Below are 14,577 nucleotides of genomic sequence, written 5' to 3' on the forward strand. Positions count from 1 at the left end.
GTGAGTAAAGTTAGAACTCATGGAATAAAGTGGACAGTAATTGCATGGATAAGAATTTGGATGAGTGACAGGAAACAGAGGGTAGTGGTAAACAGTTGTTTTTTCAGACTGGAGGAAAATTAATAGTGGCGTACCTTGGGGATTGGCATTAGCACCCTTGCTCTTTGTGATATACATCAATGACCATAAGACCATAAGACCACAAGACATAGGAGCAGCAATTAGGCCATTCGGCCCATCGAGTCTGCTCTGCCATTCAATCATGGCTGATAAGTTTCTCAACACCATTCTCCCGCCTTCTCCCCGTAACCTTTGATCCCCTTACCAATCAAGAACCTATCTATCTCGGTCTTAAATACACTCAATGACCTGGCCTCCACAGCATTCTGTGGCAATGAATTCCATAGATTCACCACTCTCTGGCTAAAGAAGTTTCCCCTCATCTCTGTTCTAAAAGGTCTTCCCTTTACTCTGAGGCTGTGCCCTCAGGTCCTAGTCTCTCCTACTAATGGAAACATCTTCCCCACTTCCACTCTTTCCAGGCCTTTCAGTGTTCTGTAAGTTTCAATCATCCCCCCCTCATCCTTCTAAACTCCATTGAGTAGAGACCCAGAGGCCTCAAACGTTCCTCATATGTTAAGCTTTTCATTCCTGGGATCGTTCTTGTGAACCTCCTCTGGACCCTCTCCAGGGCCAGAACATCCTTCCTGAGATACGGGGACCAAAATTGCTCACAATATTCTAAATGTGGTCTGACCAGAGCCTTATAAAGCCTCAGCAGCACATCCCTGCTTTTATATTCTAGTCCTCTTGAAATAAATGCCAACATTGCATTTGCCTTCCTAACTACCGACTCAACCTGCAAGTTAACCTTAAGAGGATCCTGAACTAGGACTCCCAAGTTCCTTTGCACTCCAGATTTCTGAATTCTCTCCCCATTTAGAAAATAGTCTATGCCTCTATTCTTCCTACCAAAGTGCATGACCTCACATTTCCCCACGTTGTATTCCATCTGCCACTTCTTTGCCCATTCTCCTAACCTGTCCAAATCCTTCTGCAGCCTCCCCGCCTCCTCAATACTACCTGTCCCTTCACCTATCTTTGTATCATCTGCAAACTTAGCCAGGATGCCCTCAGTTCCTTCATCTATATCATTAATGTATAAAGCGAAAAGTTGTGGTCCCAACATTGACCCCTGCGGAACTCCACTAGTCACCGGCCGCCATCCTGAGAAGGACCCCCTTATCCCCACTCTCTGTCTCCTGCCAGACAGCCAATCTTCTATCCATGCTAGTATCTTGCCCCTAACACCATGGGCTCTTATCTTACTTAGCAGCCTCCTGTGCGGCACCTTGTCAAAGGCCTTCTGCAAGTCCAAGTAGATAACATCCATTGGCTCTCCTTTGTCTAACCTACTCATTACTTCCTCAAAGAATTCTAACAGATTTGTCAGGCATGACCTCCCCTTGATGAAACCATGCTGACTTTGCCAGATTTTGCCATGCACCTCCAAGTATTCTGAAATCTCATCCTTAATAATGGACTCTAAAATCTTACCAACGACTGAGGTCAGGCTAATCGGCCTGTAATTTCCCTTTTGCCTCACTCCCTTCTTAAACAGGGGGGTTACATTAGCGATTTTCCTGTCCTCTGGGACCCTCCCTGACTCGAGTGATTCCTGAAAGATCACCACTAACGCCTCCACTATCTCTTCAGCTATCTCCTTCAGATCTCTGGGGTGTAATCCATCTGGCCCAGGTGATTTATCCACCTTCAGACCTTTCAGTTTTCCTAGCACCTTCTCCTTGGTAATGGCCACCATACTCACCTCTGCCCCCTGACTCTTTTGAACTTTGGGGATGTTACTCGTGTCTTCCACCGTGAAGACTGATGCAAAGTGCCTATTCGGTTCCTCCGCCATTTCTTTGCTCCCCACTACTACTTCTCCAGCGTCATTTTCCAGTGGCCCAATGTCCACTTTTGCCTCTCTCTTACCCTTTACATATCTAAAAAAAAACTCTTGCAATCTTCTTTTATATTACTGGCTAGTTTACCCTCATATTTAATCTTCTCCCTCCTTATTTCTTTTTCAGTTGTCCTCTGTTGGTCTTTGTAGGCTTCCCAATCCCCTGGTTTCCCACTGCTCTTCGCCGCATTGTATGCTTTCTCTTTACCTTTTATGCTGTCCCTGACTTCCCTTGTCAGCCATGGTTGCCTCGTTCTCCCTTTAGTACGCTTCTTCTTCCTAGGGATGAATTTTTGTTGTGTCTCCCAAATTACTCTCAGAAACTCCTACCATTGCTGTTCCACTATCTTTCCTACTTGGCTCATCTCCCAGTCAATTCTGGCCAGCTCCTCCCTCATGCCTCTGTAGTTGCCTTTATTCAACTGTAATACCGTTACATCTGATTCCAGCTTTTTGCTCTCAAATTGCAGGGTAAATTCTATCATATTATGGTCACTTCCTCTTAAGGGTTCCTTCACCTTAAGCTCCCTTATCAAATCTGCCTCATTACACATCACTAAATCTAGAATTGCCTGTTCCCTAGTGGGCTCCACCACAAGCTGCTCCAAAAAGCCATCTCGTAGACATTCCACAAATTCCTTTTCTTAGGATCCACTACCAACCTGATTTTCCCAGTCTGTCTGCATATTGAAATCCCCCATGATCACTGTAACCTTGCCTTTCTTACACACCTTTTCTATCTCCTGGTGTATCTTGTGCCCCACATCCTGACTACTGTTCGGAGGACTGTACATAACTCCCCTTATGGTTTTTTTACCTTTGCGGTTCCTCAACTCTACCCACACAGATTGTACATCATCTGACCGTATGTCATTTCTTGCTATCGATTTAATTTAATTTCTTACTAACAAAGCAACCCCACCCCCTCTGCCAACCTGCCTATCTTTTCGATAGGATGTATATCCTTGGATATTTAGCTCCCAGTCCTGATCCCCTTGCAGCCATGTCTCTGTGATGCCCAGCACATCATACTTGCCAATTTCAATCTGAGCCACAAGCTCATTTACCTTATTTCGTATACTGCGTGCATTCAGATACAACACCTTCAGTCCTGTATTTCCCATCCCCTTTCTCATTGTTGTCCCTTTATCTGATGTGCTTGAAGTTAGATTCCTAGCCCTTTCCAAACACTCTGTCCTATTTTGTGTTCTGGAGACTTTAATAGCCTCTCCTGTGCTCTCCTTTCTTTTCAGTTTTTTCATAATTTTCCGTGAAGTTGAATCCACCCCCCCCACATGCTAACCTGCTGCTTTGTTTCCCATTAGTCATACTTCTTGGAGTTTTACCCTTCCCTTCCCCCCAACTTTCTAGTTTAAAGTCCTGTTGACCACCCTATTTACCCTTTTCACTAGAACATTGGTCCCAGATTGGTTCAGGGTCCCAACGGTACAGATCCCTCCTGTTCCAATACTGATGCCAGTACCCCACGAAATGGAACCCCTCTTTCCCGCACCACTCCCTTAGCCACGTGTTTACTTCCCTTATTCTCGCAAGCCAAATTGCACGTGGCTTGGGTAGTAATCCGGAGATTATAACCCTTGGGGACCTGTTCTTTAATTTTGTTCCTAGTTCCTGATAATCCCCAAACAGGTCCTCTTTCCTAGTCTTACCTATGTTATTTGTCCAGACGTGGACCACAACAACTGGATCCTCCCCCTCCAGCTCCAATATCCTTTTAAGCTGGTCAGAGATGTCCCTCACTCTGGCACCGGGCAGGCAACATACCATGCGGGACTCTCGATCCTGCTTACAAAGGATGCTATCAATTTCCCTAATTATAGAATCTAGGCTTTCGTGTACAGGGCACAATTTCAAAATTTGCAGATCATGCAAAACTTGGAAGTATTGTGAACAGTGAGGTGGATAGTGTAGAACTTCAAAAGAAAATAGGCAGGTTGGTGGAATGGGTGGACAGGTGGCAGATGACATATAATGCAGAGAAGTCTGAAGTGATTCATTTCAGTAGGAAAAATGCAGAGACACAATATAAAATATAGAGTATATTTCTAAAGAGGGGGCAGGAGCAGAGGGCACTGGGTGTACATGTGCATAAATCATTGAAAGTGGCAGGACAGGTTGAGAGAGCAGTTAATAAAGCATATGGCATCCTGGGCTTTCTCAATAGAGCAATCGAAAAGCAAGAAAGCTATGTTAAAGCTGTATAAAACACTGGTTCAAGGTCAACTGGAGTATTATATCCAGTTATGGGCACCACATTTTAGGTTGTGAAGACATTAGAGACGGTGCAGAAAAGATTCATGAGACCGGTTCAGGGATGAGGGACTTTGCAGTTACGTAGAAAGATTGGAGAATTTGAGACTGTTCTCCTTAGAGAGAAGTTTGAAAGGAGATTTGTAAGAGGTACTCAAAATCATGAGGGGTCTGGACAGAATAGATATGGAGAAACTGTTTCCATTGGTGTAAGGATTAAGAATTAGAGGACACAGGTTTAAGGTAATTGACAAAAGAAGCAATGACGACATAAAGAAAAACATTTTCATGCAGCAAGTGGTTAGAATTTGGAATGCAATGCCTGAGATTGTGGTGGAGGCAGGGTCATTTGAGGCTTTCAAAAGGGAATTGGATCATTATCTAAAAAGGAAAAAATTGCAGGGCTAAGTGGAAAAGGCATGGGAGTGTCACTAGGTGGATTGGCCCTTCAGAGGGCCAGTGCAGACACAATGGGCTAAATGGCCGCCTTCTGTGCTGTAGCCATTCTATGATTCAATGATTCAAATTCCTCCATAGCCTCAGCCCTCTCTATCTCTTGAACCCTCATCAGGCCTACAAATCCTCCCATTATCTGCACTCTTCTAATTCTGGACTCCCGACATCACCAATTTTAATCATGCTTGGCGGCCGGGCCTCCAGTTGCCAAGGTCCTAAGCTGTGGGATTCCCTCCCTAAGTCTCTCCCCCTTTCTAACACCCTCTCCTTTCAGACATGCCTTCATACCTATCTCTTTGATTAAACGACTGGTTATCTATCTGAACTAATGTCTCCTTATGTCATTCTCGATCAGCTTTTGTTTGATTATGCTCCTGTGAAGTGCCTCTGAACAATTTAGTATTATTAAAGTGGCTATCTAAATGGTAATTGTTGTGTGCATCTTACGTCCACATGTATAGCCCTAAATGTGCTGTGGTAATTTAAACCATGGGCAGAATATTGTGCTCGGCACACGGGCGTGCGCCTGACCCGCCCGAGCGTAAAATGACGCGCGATGGCGTTGGGTGTGCATCCTGACGTCATCGCGCAGTCTGACGATATTTTGTTCGGCGGGCGCGCGCTGGAGTCGGCTGAGTGCCCGCTGTTAATTAAAAGGCCTGTTAAGGCCACAAACAATCTAATTAAATTCAAATTTACGCTGCCATCCAACCTAACGGTTGGCGGGCAGGCGAAAAGGCCAAGCGGCCTTTACATTGTTTAGGAAACCTCATCCACGAGCGGAATGAGGTTTCCTAAAGCTAATAAACATTAAATAAAAACTTTAGTTTTGAATTAAAAACATGTCCCAGCTCGTGTAGGACAGAGTCACATGAGGGGACATGTTTTATTAAATTTTTATTCTCTTAATTTTTGTTTTAACACAGCGCTTCAATCTCCCTGAGGCAGCCCATGCCTCAGGGAGGTTGAAGCGCTCTTTCTCGCGCATGGCGGCTCACCCTCCTCCCCCCGCCCGCACAGGCAGCACTCAGCACTGCCGTCCGCATGAAATCGCGGTGTGCAGTCGATCGCGGGCGGCTGTTGGCTTCCCGCCCCCACCGAGCACTCCTGCCAAGGGCAAAATCCTGCCCCATGTTACCAATGTAAAATGCCAAACCACAGGAAGAAATCATTTCTATGTTCAAAAATGGTTAACTCTCCCTCCTCCCATCCTGTGACAGATTCTTCCAAACTTTATTCAGCCAAGAAAGAATTTGTTGAGAAGAAAGAAATTTAAATGTTGATTCCTGCACGGCATTCCACTTATGCAAGGAAGGTGACCCTGATTATAACAAACTACCCTTACAATGGCTGGATGTTCTCTTTCATAGCTGATCCAAAATTGTTCCGTATCTGCAAACTTGGTTTTCAATGTTCTACAAAATGTCCAGCAAGCTTTCAGCCTGTAAAAATCCCCCGAAGCAGAGAGAAAGTACAGCAGTTTCTCAAATTGTAAAAAAAATGGCTCAATTAGGTGAAATCATTCAATACTGTGGTCTGAATTGGGAGAAATTAATCATCAGAAGAAGTCAATAATCAATTTTTATTGTCTCTTTGTGCTGTGGTTACTTCAGGACATAGATGGAAAGGAACAAGAAACCTTAAGCCATAAAGTGCAGAAGAACAAGGTCAGATTAGGTTTTCTCCCTTTGTGATTTCTGTTCTCATCTTATCCCTGTCTTCTTGGTCATTATTATGTTAATAACTTGGTAAAGCCAAGAACCTTGTGAGCCATTGCAAACATACCTTCCAAAACCATGTATTTTAACACTAACGTCATTCTCCCTGATCACCTTCATCGTTGGTTTTGCATGGTTTGAATAGTCTATCATGATGTTCCTCCAAGTATTGCAAATGATCACTGAACCTGGCCGTTAAGTGGAATAACAGTGGAGCTTTCCTAACAGAAAGTTTGGTACTTTGTATTGTTACGACCATGTGAGGAGGAGTAAAAATTGACTCCGTCTCTAATTTACGATTCCTCGTCTGGCTGTAACAGGGTTTTGTTGTGCATTTAGCGAGGGTGTGCTTTGCCAGTACTTCAGGAGTTCTACTATGTATGCTTTCAGGTTATAAATAATTAGCCAGACAGGTGTTTTCAGTTTAAATTAAAGAACGAGATAGGTTTATTGACCCTACTTGCTGAATTTAAAAAAAACTAGGTAAATTGTGGCCCTCATTCATACATTACACACATTCCTCGGGCCCCAAAAACACACTAGCACAGATGGTAGAATATGAGGATAGAGTTAAAGAATTTTTACAATTTATGAAGAACATAATCAAAGAAATATGTAGTTAACTGTTCTTTGGCTGGTCCACTGTAGTGATTCCATGTTGCAGCCGTTTTGTTCTGTTGTCTTCCAGGGTGTAGCTGTATGGAGCAGATTTCTATGTTTTATCCCCACAAGATCTTGCAGTAGGTTTCTCTTCTTAGAATGGCTGCTCTGCAATATTGTCCACAATACTTCCACGAGAGAGAGAGAGAGAAAGAGGGGGAGGGAGAGGGAGAGGGAGAGGGAAGGAGGGAGAGAGAGAGAGAGAGACAGCTCTTACAGCCTTTCAGTATATCTTTCCGGTCATTGTCCTGACTTGGTAAAACAGCTCTTAAAAAGCCTTGCTGGCTGTATATTACAGAGGAATTCAATTACCATTTCTGCTCTAGTCATTGTGTTGTCGAACAGGTAATTACATTTTTAATGTCTCATCTCAGAAACTTTTGAAGAGTAAAAGTCAAAAGGAGATGGGATCTTTCACTCTCCCCGAGGGGTGGGGAGTTGCGGTGCAGGAGTGTTGAGAGTCTGTTCCTTTGCATCCCAATTTGGGGCAGAATGCAAGTTGTCTGTTCAGCTGGCTGGCAGTTTTTCCATTGTCTTAATGGGATTACAGTTTATTAAAACCCAGCCAGAAACAAGGCATTAGAAATTGTACCGTTGTCTTTAAAAATAACATGTCCTTGTAACAATATAAACAAGGGTGTTTTCAAAAGACCCAGGTGACTACCTTGTGACTGAATGAAAATATCAAGGTATAGCAGCCTGCAGGATAAATGTAAGCTTGTAAGTACAGAGTGGAACCTGCCAAGTCTCTCCCCATGTCAATATTGTTTTAAATGTCAAGCATGCTGCTGCACCTGGTATCTAGCACTGCTTCATTGAGAGCTCTGACTTATGGATGGGAAGAAAGATGAACTGCCAAGAAAAGGGCTGCAGGGATTGTCCATATATTTCTTTGTTTTACAACACTGCCAGTCTGGTTTAAGGCACTTCTACTTTTTAAATCATTGAACTAAACTTTACTGAAGCAAATTATCATGAAATATTATTGTAATTCCAGCTTTTCCTTCTCTTTCAGTAATGGCACATGACAAAAGATTGAACCAGGCTTAAATGTGTGCATCCCTAACAGCTCTACAGAGAGGGTGACTAGGACTAAGGCTCACTCTTAAAATAAGTCACTTAGATTACAAAAGAGGTTAGACTTATTTTACATTTTTGTGAAAGAAGGCCTTTTTTAACATCCACCTTTGCTGTTCATGCCACTTTCTCACAAATAAACTCCCTGTCCTTGTAAGAAGTAAGGCATTCAGAAGAATTAATCCACAACATGTATTTATAAGGATAGACAGGAATGTCAAACGGTTTACCACACGTACATTGTCACAAAATTTAACCAAAAAAAACTGCAAGTAAGCAATTTAACATGGGTATGGGATTAATCATACTCATCAATGCCTATTTTTTGTGTAATATTTTAGTAATATTATAATCAGTACCATATAATTCAAAAGGGGACAATTGCATTTCTTTGGGAGGAACACACTGTTCTCGCCAACTTCTTTAAAATAAACTTTATAGCCTGCCAAGAAAAGCTTGTGTAAGTCAGCAGACTCCTGTAGTGACCTTCTAACAGAGATTGGCAGCTAGAGTAGAACTAGTTATGGCTCCACAAATTGCAACCATCCTGATGTTAATGGTCACGGTACCAGGAAATATTGCACAGATCTGGTTACAGTGAGGTAAGAAAGAAAGAACTCACATTTAGGTAGCACTTTCATGGACTTCAGGATGTCCCAGAGCATTTCACAGTCAATGAAGTAATTAGGAAGTGTGGTCAATGATGTAATATGGGGAAATTCAGCAGCCAATTTGAGTGTAGCATGTGCCACAAACAGTAATGAGATGAAAGATTAGGTAAACTGTTTTAGGAATGTTGGTTGAGGGAATATTGTTTCCAGGACACCAGAAGAACTCTGTTGATCTTCTTCAAATAGCGGCATGGAATCTTTAACATCTTTAACATACCCAAGATAACAGATGGACCTTGATTTGACATCTCATCTGAAAGACATCACCTCCACCAGTGCACCACTCCTTCAGCATTGCCCTGGTGTCAGTCTAGATTAAGTGCTCAAGCACTTGCAGTGGGGCTTGAACTAAGGACCTTCTGATTCAGAGGTGAGTGCACTCCACAGATCCAAGGCTGACGCCTAATGGAAACAACAACACTTGGCATTTAGGGGCAGGAAACCATTGAGTATGAAACTGGATTGAGCAGCATGAAGAAAAAGTAGCTAAGATCTTTCCACCTAACCCATGTCTTGTAAAAAAAAACTTAACAGGAAAATAACTTTTCCATTGTTCTTGGTCAGAAGAAATGGTCCTGGAGGCATTGAAATTCATAAATCTAGCCATTCAGGTAAAAACACAAGACTAGTGAAATATGTGGATGCATAGCAGATTAAATTTAATGCAGAGAAGTGTGAAGTGATGCATTTTGGAAGAGAAGTAAGGAAAGCAATATAAACTAAATGATACAATATTAAAGGGGATGCAGAAGAGTTCACATATATAAACCTTTGAAGGTGGCAGGACAAATTGGTAAAACTATTAAAAAGAGCTATTAAAAAGCATATGAATCCATGGTGTTATAAATTGAGTACAAAAAGAAGGAAGTTATGTTAACCCTGGCTTCAGCTAGAGTATTGTGTCCAGTTCTGGGCTCCACACTTTAGAAAGGACAGTAAGGCCTTGTAGAGAATGATATCAGGAATGAAGGAGTTCTGCAATGGAAAAACACAAGAGGTTGGGTTTGACCTCCTTAGAGCAGAGAAGGTTAAGGAAGATTGAATAGAAGTGTTCAAAATAAGAGAAATGAGAAAATATGGAAAAAAAAATTCTACTGGTGGGTAGGCTGGTTACCAGGGAACATAAATGTACACTAATGGGCAAAAGATTCAGATGGAAGAAAGGTTCAGATAAATACTTTTACATATAGGTGGAAGCAAATTCCACAGTAACTTGTAAAAGAAAATTGGATAAACACTTGGAAAGGAAAATTTTTGTCGGAAAATATGAGGAAAGAGTGGGGGAGCAGGAGTGGGTCCATAGGCAAAATGGACTCCCTCTGTGCTGTAACATATTCCCCATACAGATGATGTCATGATGATGGAGAACAATAAGATCAGCACTATTCAGTGAGGTTGCTTCAGTCCATGTTCTGAGTTGCACCATTGATTGAAGAACATCAGCCTGTGGTTAGTTAAGAAAATATAGCTATGTAACGGAATCATTGGATTATCCATACTTTGGTTCAGAGTTCTGTGGAAAGGGTTGTCAGAAACATAGGATGCCAGTGTTGCCTGAGATATCTGAAAAGACTTCTAATTAAATGACTATTTAAGCTATCAGGTGGCTGAAGATTGTTTAACTGTACACAGCTGTTGGACAAAAAGGACTGCAGCTGTTTTCACACAAAATGTGAAATTGTAACACTGAGCTGCTATTGCCACATTTAGCAACAGCGCTTGTATCTGATGTAGTAAAATTCACAGGAACGTTATCAAACAAAATTTGACTCAGAGCATGTTAGGGCAGATGACCAAAAACTTGGTCAAAGAGGTAGATTTTAAGCAGTACCTTAAAGAAGGAGAGAGAGTTAGAAAGGTAGAGAATATAGGTTAGGAATTCCAAATATTCCAGATAGACATTGTAAATTGTCCCATCTTAAACTCTAACCTTCAGTTAATATGAGGTACATGTGAATTAGCAGGCATGCTGTGGTCGAACACAGTACACTGCACAATAAATGGCAAATGCGACCAAGACAGATCCCACGTGCTTCTCAGCAACCCACCCAGATATCAGTAAACACTGAGACAACCAATCTCATTGAAACTCTATCTCTCTCATGAAGAATTCCAGTCTTCACCTTTGAATATTTAGCCTTGTAATTCTCTCCAAAGATTGCTCTGGCTTAGACTGCCTCAATGACTGCTTGCCTCCCAGGGTTTCAATCTCATTTTCTAAGACCCTATTCCCCTGGATTCCTGAGTCTGCACTCTCCAGAACCAATTCACTAGCACAATTTCAGCTTTTCAGCCACATCAAGCAGAATACCACTATTCCAAAGGGCTACCTTTGTCCCAACAGCCTGCAGCACAGAATCACTAACCTTCAGCTGCCTTCCCAGATCTCCAGGGTTTCTCCTGAGCCCTCATTACTTAAAGCCTGCCGACTGCAGTACTCTTACTACTTGCAGCCTCTTTCCTTGCTCCCCCTCTCGGTGGCTCCTTCTCCATTTCTTTCTTTTTCTTGGGGACCTCTCCCTGGATTCCCTCTCTGGGTTCCCTCTTTGGGACCTCTCCCTGACCCCTCTCCCCGGATCCCCTCTGTGTTCCCTCTTTAGTACCTCTCCCTGTTCCCTCTCCCTGACTTGGTGAGAGTTAGGACCTGGGCCGTAAAGTCCTGGATGACCTCAAGTTTACAGAGGATAGAATGTGGTAGGTGTGCATAAAGTTTAGTCTAGAGATGACTAAGGTATGGCTGGGGGTTTCAGCAGCAGATGAGTTGAGGTAGAAGTGGAGTCAGGTGATGTTACAGAAGTGAAAATAGGCAGTCTTAGTGATGGTGTGAATTATGAGGTCAGAAGCTCATCTCAAGGTCAAACATGACACCAGGTTTGCAAAAAGTCTGGTTCAGCCTCAGATGCTTGCTAGGGGGATGGATGGAGTTGTTAAGGAACAGAGATTGTGGTGGGAACTGAAAACAGTCGCTGTCCATTTGGTACATTCTTCCACAAATCTGAGAGTAGACAGCTCAGTAATGGATACAAGCTGCACACATACATTGAGAGTTAGGGTATGTAGTAGCTAGGGAGGGGCAGACTGCACAGACACATTTAAATTCCAGCTTTGAGCTGCAGTTACTTCACGTTTGTGGGGTATTGTTTAATTTTGAAAAATTATTCTTCATTACATTTTTCTCCTTTTTGTTCTCTCCTGAAACCAGGGACTGATGTTAAGATATGCTTAGTCCTCTGAAATCTTGTTGAAAAGTCAATTTGGAAATAAGCAATTCAACCTTCTCAGTCCAGTCCGACTCTGTGTTTAGCTGCAGACATGCCTTATGGATGTTCATTCATTAGCTTGTCCCAGTATACTTGCAAACACTGTCTCTTACCTAAAGTTTAGATCAATTTGACCTGTTTTTTTATTTATGCAAAGGTATACTCTGCAAACATTGACAATAAATTTGTTCATCACTTATAACAGATCATAAATTATAACAATAATGTTGGCAAGTATAAAATGTAGTGCAAAAATCTAGGAGGTTTGTGGGGCTTGAGGATTTTGCAGAGATAGGAAGGGAGTGGGACTATGAGGGATTTAAAAACAAGGGGCTGGATTTTGTTCCAGCGACGTGGGCCCCCACTACTACCGCCCACCTCCTGCCAACACCCCACCAGTTGGAGAACCAGCGAGAACCATATGTTACTTGCAAGGGGGAGGCCTGACACAAACCATCTAACGTCGGGCCTCCCACAGGATTAAGGCCTCTGGAGGGTGGAAATCCCACCCCTGAAAGCTGCCAGCCAATCAGAGGCTGGCATCTCTTTATTGCAGGCAGTGCCAATGGGAGTGGTGTCTGCTGTTGGTAATGCACTGGGCCCAGCCCCAGGATTGCCACTGGATCCCAGGGCACGGGTGAGTGACTGTGGGATGGGGATCGTGGGGAGGGGTCACCGGGTGAGGGTGGGGGCGGGGTGGTGGGGGGGGGTCGGGAAGGGAAGAGGGAATGGCTTTCAGCAACCCCTGCTTCCCGATGTTGGGTCCTTTGATCAGGCACAGAGCACCTGTCAATGAGAGCCCCCGCCTATGAGGCTGCAGTAAACCCAACAGGATTTGCTGGGCGGCCTTCAGGGGGCACAGGAAATTGTTCAAGTTCGAGAGAATCCCTGAGCTACCACTAAATTCTGGTGGGCTCAGGGATAATTGGCTTTAAATGACCCATTAATGAGCCTAATTCCCTTACTGGTGGTGTTCGTGCATTGAGCCCTTCCCACCCCCGACCTAATTGGGACAGTTTTCCTGATGCCTGGAATCCAATGCGGGTACCCCCACCATCATAACCTCTCTGGCTGGCTCCACCAGATCCAGCCCAAGGTTTAGAATTTTTAAATCAAGACAAAGCCGGACTAGGAACCATTGTAGGTCAGCGAGCACAGGGGTGATTTAGTGAACAGGCCTTGGTGCAAATTGAGTTAAGAGCAGCAGAGTTTTGAATGAGCTCAAGTTTATGGACAGTTCAAGCTGGGAGGCTGGCTAGGAGAATATTAGAGTACTTGGGCATAGATGAGGATTTTAGCAGCAGGTACACTGAGGCAGGCTGGAGACACGTGATGCTGCAGAGGTGGAAGCAAGTGGTCATGGTAACGATGATCTCCTGCAATGATAGAGAAGTTTAGCTCTCAGCTCAAAATATCAAAAGGAACTCTCTGAAACATGAGGAGATTAGTTTTAATTTATTCTTTCATGGGATCTGGGCCAGCATTTGTTGCCCATCCTTGAACTGAATGGCTTGCTAGGCCCATTTCAGAGGGCAGTTAAGAATCAACCACATTATTGTGGGTCTGGAATCACATGTAGGCCAAACCAGATAAGGATGACAGACTTCCTTCCCTAAAGAACATTAGTGAGCCAGATTGGTTTTTACAACAATCATTTCATGGTCACCATTACTGCAACTAGCTTTTAATTTCAGATTATATTGATTGAATTTAAATTCCACCAGCTGCCATGGTGGGATTTGAACCCAGAGCATTATTAGCCTGGGCCTCTGGATTACTAGTCCAGTGATATTATCACAACATCACCATCTCCCCTCAGATTTAACCTGGATCCTTCATAGTCAGCAAAAGCAGTACTTGAAGTACAATATAAGAGAGAAAGTTGAAAGAGTTAGAATATAATAATGTAGAAGGTGAGCTCTGCCTCGAGTCTACAATCCTTGGACTTGAGGAAATGAAGTCCATATTTACGACTATATTTGGGGGAAGAACTGGAAAAGGGGACACTTGTTCTCCGGGTAAGGGCATCAAAAGGCAAGGGAGCAGGTTATCAAATGAACAGCTTCAGAGATATTATAGTGAATGTAGGGTCACAGATCAGGAACTTTAGAATTTGAAAGTCCAGTTTTATCAACAAATAATAACAAAGTTAAATGCTTTGTTGTATTGCTTTTGGGTACTTGTACTGATTGAACCTAAGAAACTAGAAAAGCTGTCCATGCTACAGATACTCACTACCTTGTAGCCATGCAAGCTCTCTGTTTGAAGAGGGCTCAAATTGTCTAGATTCCTTGACATAACAGCAGTTGTATTAGACATGTTGGATCAAGAGTTGGAGAGCTCCAAGGAAGAAGGTTGAAAAATGAATCAATTTGGAACAAAAGTGTTTCATGAAGAATCCATTTATAGTTGTAATTCCAATTGGTTATATGGCTATGTAGTATTGATCATCCATTTCAAGTGCAATATGACAAAATACATAATTTTTGTAATATTCC

The sequence above is a fragment of the Cetorhinus maximus genome, chromosome 17 (assembly GCF_964194155.1).
Source record: "Cetorhinus maximus chromosome 17, sCetMax3.hap1.1, whole genome shotgun sequence".
NCBI lineage: Eukaryota > Metazoa > Chordata > Chondrichthyes > Lamniformes > Cetorhinidae > Cetorhinus > Cetorhinus maximus.